Source organism: Jatropha curcas, chromosome 7 (genome assembly GCF_041381405.1).
Source record: "Jatropha curcas cultivar XTBG-Jc1 chromosome 7, XTBG_Jcur_1.0, whole genome shotgun sequence".
Lineage (NCBI taxonomy): Eukaryota > Viridiplantae > Streptophyta > Magnoliopsida > Malpighiales > Euphorbiaceae > Jatropha > Jatropha curcas.
The window spans coordinates 8575645-8583144 of record NC_143157.1 but is presented as its reverse complement, the minus strand read 5'-3'; the positions used below and the strand labels follow the sequence as shown (position 1 = coordinate 8583144).

Here is a 7500-nt window from a genome sequence, read left to right as displayed (position 1 = left end):
AAAAAAACTTCATTTGTTCAAGCTTTGCTTGTTCCATTTGCTTAGAGTGACAGTGAGAGATTGCTTCCTCTAATTGCATCAAGAATTTAAGGTAAACTTATCAATTCGATTGTGGCGTTTATCTTGTTCTTTGCTTGATTATTGGTGTTACCGTTTCCTTATAAACGTGGGGTGCCATAGAGCGTTTAATCTCGATTATTGGTGTTTCCGTTTCATTATAAACGAGGGGTGCCATAGAGGCGAACTTACATCTCATCCTTTGATTCGATCCGTATCACTTGTGCCATTTTCTATTGGATGGTATGAAGATGAAATTTTGTGTGATATAGTACCTATGCAAGCTGGACATCTATTGTTGGGAAGACCATGGCAATATGATAGAAGAGCACTTCATGATGGATTCCACAATTGATATTCTTTGATTCATAAGGGGAAAAAGGTGGTTCTTGTACCATTATCACCTCAAGAGGTATATGAAGATCAAAGAAAGATAGTTGAGAGAGAAAGAGAGGTTTCAGCCTTGAGAAAACATGAGAGTGAGAATTTGAGATTGAGAGAACAAAAGAGAGAAAAGAGTAAGGATGAGGGAAAAGAGGCCACAAAAATAACAAAACAAATTAATGGCCCAATTGTGAGAGAAAAAGAAAGAGAGGAGAAAAAGAAACAGACTTTTTATGCAAGAGCTAGAGAGGTTAAGTGTGCCATTGCCTTGGAGAAGCCCATATTGCTTCTTAGGTACAAGGAAATTTTATTTGCTAAAACTAATGCTAACCTTGATAGTTTGCCTTCTATGTTTGTTTCTATGTCATCAGAAGGGGTGTGATCATAGGTCCAGCGTGCTCGTTTGAGATTACCAGCAATCCACGTGTTATGGTCATCTGATGATGTCTTTCCTAGTGAATTACCAAGTGGTTTACCACCTTTAAGAGGAATAGAACATCAAATTGACTTCATTCTTGGATCCACCATTCCTAATAGGCCTGCCTATAGAAGCAATCCAATGGAGACAAAGGAGTTGCAAAGGCAAGTTGATGAACTTATGGAGAAAGGTTTGGTGAGAGAAAGCATGAGCCCGTGTGCCGTTCCCGTGCTTCTAGTACCTAAAAAGGATGGAACATGGCGCATGTGTGTTGATTGTAGAGCGGTCAACAAAATCACTGTAAAGTATAGACACCCTATCCCTAGACTTGATGATATGTTGGATGAATTGCATGGGGCAACTTACTTTACTAAAATTGATTTAATGAGTGGTTACCATCAAATTAGAATGCAACCAGGTGATGAATGGAAAACTGCTTTTAAAACTAAGTATGGTTTGTATGAATGGTTAGTTATGCCTTTTGGACTATCTAATGCACCTAGTACTTTTATGAGGCTTATGAACCATGTATTGCGTGCCTTCTTAGGAAATCTAGTGTGTTTTCTCTCTATGGCTTTCTAAATCTTCTCCTTTCTCCTTTCTGAAAATAGTTGTTGTGCTAAGTAGTTTTCTCCATTAATGCAAAGATCCTAGTCTCCGATCTGTACCCCCTGTGTGCTATTCTGGTTCAGTGTTCTAAAGACCTTGAAAGGCCTATTGAAGCCATGGAAGGTGACGCGGAACCCAATGAAAATAAATTTCATGAACTCTATGACAAGTTTTGGAAGAGATCCAAGATCAAACTAAACCCCTCTCTATGGCACCCAAAGCTTAAAGAAGCAAGAACACCAATAATAGAGAAAAAGAATAAGATAAACGCCACAATTAGATTGATAAGTTTACCTTGATTCTTGATGCAATTAGAAGAATGCAATCTCACACTCTCTAAAAACATGAACACGCCAAAGGCATGGAAGAAGAAAATCTCTCTTTTATTGATTGAATAATTATCTGTCTTCAAAATTACAAAATAACAAGCTATTTATACTAATCTAAGAGGTCCAGATCCCTAGAGGATTTAGAGTTAGCTAAGGAGTAGGATTTAGCAAATCTAAACCAACTAAGGATAAGACTAATAAAATCATAACAACTTAAGGATTTGGAGATCTAATCCAAATCCACTAAAGATTGACTAAATCTAATCAAAATAAGGCTAATTATTCAAGGGTGGACGAAATATTGGAGGCCCAACCCATTAACAAAGTAAAAACTCAAAAATAACTAACTAATATTTGAGAGGCAGACAGTTGCACGGTCCAGGGCGTGCCAAAGCGCACGGGCGTGCGCGCATGTATGAGTGTTCCTCGTGAGAGGCAGAGAAGTGCACGGCCTGGGGCGTGCTGATTGGCACGGGCGTGCGCGCATGTATGTGTGTCCCTCGCGAGAGGCAGAGAAGTGCACGGCCTGGGGCGTGCTGACTGGCACGGGCGTGTGCGCATGCATGAGTTTCCCTTGCAAGAGGCAGTAGAGTGCACGGTCTGGGGCGTGCTATCTTCCACGGGCGTGCTTCTACAAGCCTTCAAGTCAAAGTTACTGTAGCAGATGTGTCCAACTCAACATATGCTTTCAATAATGTGAGAAACTTAGGTGTTCCCCATGCTTCCTTGAACTTTATGGTTGAGTGGTATCGATTCCGTATCAGAAGGCGTGTTGAGGCTATTCGGTTGCGAACTGCTGAACGGAATACCATGCTGGGTGGACAGCCCTCGGTCCCTGGTATCAGAGCCTTAAGTCTGAAAACCACTTCGCTACAGTAACTATTGGAAGAAGGAGATCTACAGTATCCATGGAAACAGTAACCAACAATCCTATTGTTCAAACCTCCTCCTTACAACTTCCACCTACTTGTAAACAGTATCTTACTGATAAGATCGACAACCTTGTAGAAATATCCCATATCCCTGAGTCCGCTCAGATCCAAAATTCCCTTGTACCTATCCTTAACCCTTATGCTGTATTTAAACGTAGTCCGTCTCTATCTCGTCACCTCCGTCAAATTATTAGCCGACCCTCTGTTCATATAAAAGAGTATGTTCAATCCTCTTCTCTGTCTCAGTGTGTTTTGTCCTCTACACCTGCAGAACAGTATGTTACTTTAGAGATTCCTGAACAGTTCATCTCCCAATGGAAAAAGCAAAGATATACTCACCTCCACTTTGGAGCTATACGTCTTGTCCTTTCTTACCATGGCCGACAAGGCTTACCTGTCACTGCTCGCTTGTCTCTTCTAGATACTCGTTATCTTCAATACGAACATGCTGTAATTGGTACTATTGCTACTACCCTCAACGCTGGTAGCGTAGTCCTCACTTTCTTCCCCAATTTCAACATGTCTCTTGAATATCCTCATCTCAGTACTGCCCTGAAGGTTCAAGTACAAATTACAGGTGCAGATCAAGTTCCAGAAACCATCTCTGCCACTTTACACCACCAAATTGTCTACAGACTCCAAGATCATGCTATCAACCTACAAACACCTGGCATCTCCCACAGTGATGCTTTATACATCTTCGCTGATGGTGGTCCTACTCCCACTATTGTCCAAACTCCTAGGCAACTGCCTAGAGAAGAGCTTGAGAGGCTTATTCCTTCTGCCTGGATTACCAACTATGAAAAGCTTCATCAACTTCCTCAACCTGTTCAACAACAGGATCCTATCTTTGTTCGCCAACTGGATAAATCCGTTAGGATTTCATTTCTCCCATCCAGTTCTGAACCAAGACACTCTGTCTCCATGATACAACCAGTCAAGAGCAAACCACTCAAACATGCTCCCATCCATAGTTTTGCCCATTCTGGTAAACAGATCTATGCTGCAAAAAATGATGGTCACTTCCTTTGGGATGCTAATCCCCACATGTGTGACCTTGACTGTCCTTGTAAGTATGAAGATGATGGTTGGCTTGAAGATGCTGAAGTCACCATCACCAAACTAGAATCACAACCTCTTCTTCGGAAGACTCAGTCTTGCCGCCCTTCAGCTAGAAAGCGTGCTTTTGATGATGATGATGATGATGCTCCTCCTCCATGGGTTGGCCTTCCTAAAGCCAAAAATAAACCCATGACTGAAGATCACTACCTCAAACGTGGTTTTGAGATTCTTGCTGAAGAAGGACTCCTCCAGTGTCCTCCACCTCCTACTATTTGCTCTTGCTCCTTGGAAGCATATCAGACACCTGCTGCTCCAGCAACTCCCTTGTCTTGTTGCATGCTTCAACCTGAAGACTTTCCTCCCCTGGAAACAGTCCGTGATTCCACGTCAAGAGTAACAGCCAGTCCTTATGTCTGCCAAACTGTTGTTCACTCCACTGGCAACCTCCAGCCTATTTCCCCTTCTGAAGAAGTCCTCAACTGGCAGACTTCTAATGCTGTTGTCCAAAATAAGTATCTCAAACAAATTGATGGCAAGCTGAATCACGCTTTGAAAAAGAATGATCACTTAACTTCTACTGTGTCTTCCTTCCGTCAAGAAGCTCAACAAATGCATGATGATCTTCTACGACGAATTTCTAAGCTTGATAAAGAACTTAACTTTCTCATTGAGACTAATCCTTCCTCTCCTTTGTTTGACGCGAAAGAAGAGAAATTCGCCAGCTTCGAAGACAAGTCGAAGAAATTGAAAGAGATAAAATCTTACAGCCTCCTATTCCTCCACCTTCTTACCCCTTTGATTATGCATTACCTCCACCACTGTTCACTCCCTCTCCAGCTCCTATAAAAATGTTCCCTTCAATTGCTGACCTTATCCCTAGAGAACCTCCTAAACCGCGTAGAAGACCTTCCTCCTCCTCTTTACCTTCTACCTCTTCTTCTCAAACAAACTTTGTACCTCCTCCAGAACCCAAAGACAAAGGTCCTGCCTTTCAGCAGTTTATGGCAACACCAGCTTCAGGTTCATCTAGTGATGTAGAAGACTCTCTCTCAGCTTCTTCATCCTCTTCTTCCCTTTTTCTTCCACAAGTTCTTATGAATGACCCACCGATGGAACCAAAAGTTGAACATCCAGATGATCCTTTTGATGATGCACCTTTTGATCTCCCTCAAGATCAACCAGTTCCTCCTCGTCCGACTTCTGGACCTTGGTTTACTTTTGATGATGTTCCTCCTAGTAAATGGCGTAGCCGCATTCTTGAGTTTAATGCCTGGCTTGATACACAAATGACTTTCCCACATACAAGTCTGAAAAAGGTTATTGCTGAATTCACTTCTCGTTTTACTGGATCTCTCAGAGAATGGTTCTTTAGTGGCCTTTCTGAATATCAACAAAAGCAATTTCTAGCAAGCGACAGTATCAGTGCTGCTTTTGTTACTATTCACACTCAGTTTCTTAGTAACTATCAGTTGATCTTTCAACAGCGCAAACAAGAGTTCTTTGACCGCAAGTGTTGTTCCCTTAAGTTTCGCGACTTAGAACGTCATTATCAACGGATGAATCATCTCTATCATGAGATTGGTGGATTTAAAGATGACAACTTGAAACTCACATTCATTGCTTCTCTTCCTCAACTCATTCAGCCTGAAGTGCAACGAATGTGTGGCACCATATTGCTAACCTCAAACTTGGTGAAATCTGGTAGTTTACTTTGACTGCTGTTGACCGCATGTGTGAACAACAACGACTTTTCAAAAAGATTGCTAAAGGTGATAAGCTGTTAAAAACTGCTTGCTCTCAACCATTCCAAACCCAGTGCAAAGATACTTCCTGTGAATGTCATCCTCGGCATTCCAAGCACTCAAAGCATTCTAAACATTCGAAGCATCAGAAGTCCATGTTCTTCCCCCGCAAGAAGAAGCACCGCTTCAGAAAGATGCGTTGGTTCAAACAGAAGTCCAAGTTTCGTCAAAAGTCTGACAGATGTTATATCTGTGGCAAGAAAGGGCATTATGCAAAAAATTGTCCCAAGAAGCCTAAACAGACTATTGCTCTTCTTCACCAACTTAAAGTTTCTTGTCCTGATTATGATTCAGACATGATTTGGAATCTTTGTTCTCAGAAGAAGATTCAGCTTCACCAGCAACTCTATTTGCTCTGCCTTATTCGGATTCTGATTCAGATTCAGACACAGATTCAGATGACATGGCTCCTGTCCTCACTATTGGTCCTCCTATTACTCTTAAACAGGAACCCGCAGACTTTGATTGCCCTGAATCTCCAGACTTCATCTCTTGTCCTTTGTCACCTCTCCCTCTAAGTCCAAATCCTTTTGATGACCTTTCCTTTGCAGAAATTTCCTATTGTTTTCCTGATATACCTTCACCATGTAAAATTCCTACACCTGTCTCATCTCCTAGTCTCTCAGACTCCTCATCTCTTATCTTATTCCCATTATCATCTCCTGAACCTGAAGAATCCCTACCTTCCTCACCTGATATAAGTTCAGTTCAGTTTTCTCATCATGTGCCCTTGATTTCAATGCACGTCCTTCCTGATAAGTATGAGAAACCTATTACAGTTACCGCTCTCTTTGACACTGGTTCACATTGTACAATGATCAATCCTGATGTGCTACCTGCTCATGCCTGGAAAAAGAAAATCCTCCATTTCTCAGCCGCTGATGGAAAAAAGTTCCAGACAACTATGATTACTAAGAAGAAAATTGGCCTTCAGTTCTTCCCTGATTGTATCATATGGACTCATGTCATTGGGTCCTACCTCTTTGGCCGAGATCTTCTAATTAGTTTTGATGTCTATCACCACGCACAAAACCTCCAAATCCTTCCCTCTGGTATTAAGTATAAAAGACAGTTCAAACCATACACCAATAGTCCCAACCAGTTCACTATAGCCACTGTTCCTCTTGATTTTGCTCACATAAAAGAATTATTCACTCCATGTTGGGCAACATCTCATCTCACCTTCAACCATCCTTCTCCTCTGTACAAAAATCCTAATTTCTTTGTCTCTCTTCCTTTTAAGGTCAATGAAGACATTAACCCTACAAAAGCTAGTCACCCTGGTATGTCTCCCTCTGACTTAGCTTTAGCCAGAGCTGAATGTCAAGAACTGCTTCAACAAGGTCTCATTGAACCCACTCAATCTCCATGGGCATGTCAAGCGTTTTATGTGAATAAACGCACAGAACAACTTCGAGGAAAAAAGAGACTTGTTATTGATTATAAACCCTTGAATCATTTCCTTGCTGATGACAAGTTTCCTATCCCTAAGATTTCCTCTCTCCTGGTTCATCTTCAAAATGCCAAGTTCTTTTCTAAGTTTGATCTTAAATCTGGTTTTTGGCAATTGGGAATTCTTCCTGAAGACAGATACAAAACTGCTTTTTGCATTCCTGATGCACAGTATCAATGGACCGTTATGCCCTTTGGTCTCAAGACTGCTCCTTCCATCTTCCAACGGGCTATGATCAGAATTTTTGAACCCTTGCTCCACAGTTGCATCATTTATATTGATGATATCCTATTGTTATCTGAAACTGCTAAGGCCCATGAAGATCTGTTGATCCAATTCCATTCTCTAGTCCATTCATATGGAGTTATGCTCTCTGAAAAGAAGTCCATTATTGGCAAGCATGAAATTGATTTCCTTGGGCTCCATATCAAAGATGGTCAATACCAACCAGGCC

The 7500-nt window shown here is 41.5% G+C and overlaps 1 pseudogene; it reads left to right on the top strand.

The window, feature by feature from the left end:
* The first annotated feature begins 2705 nt into the window (after window positions 1-2705).
* LOC149494669 (uncharacterized) lies at window positions 2706-5506 on the top strand (annotated as a pseudogene).
* The last annotated feature ends 1994 nt before the right edge of the window (window positions 5507-7500 follow it).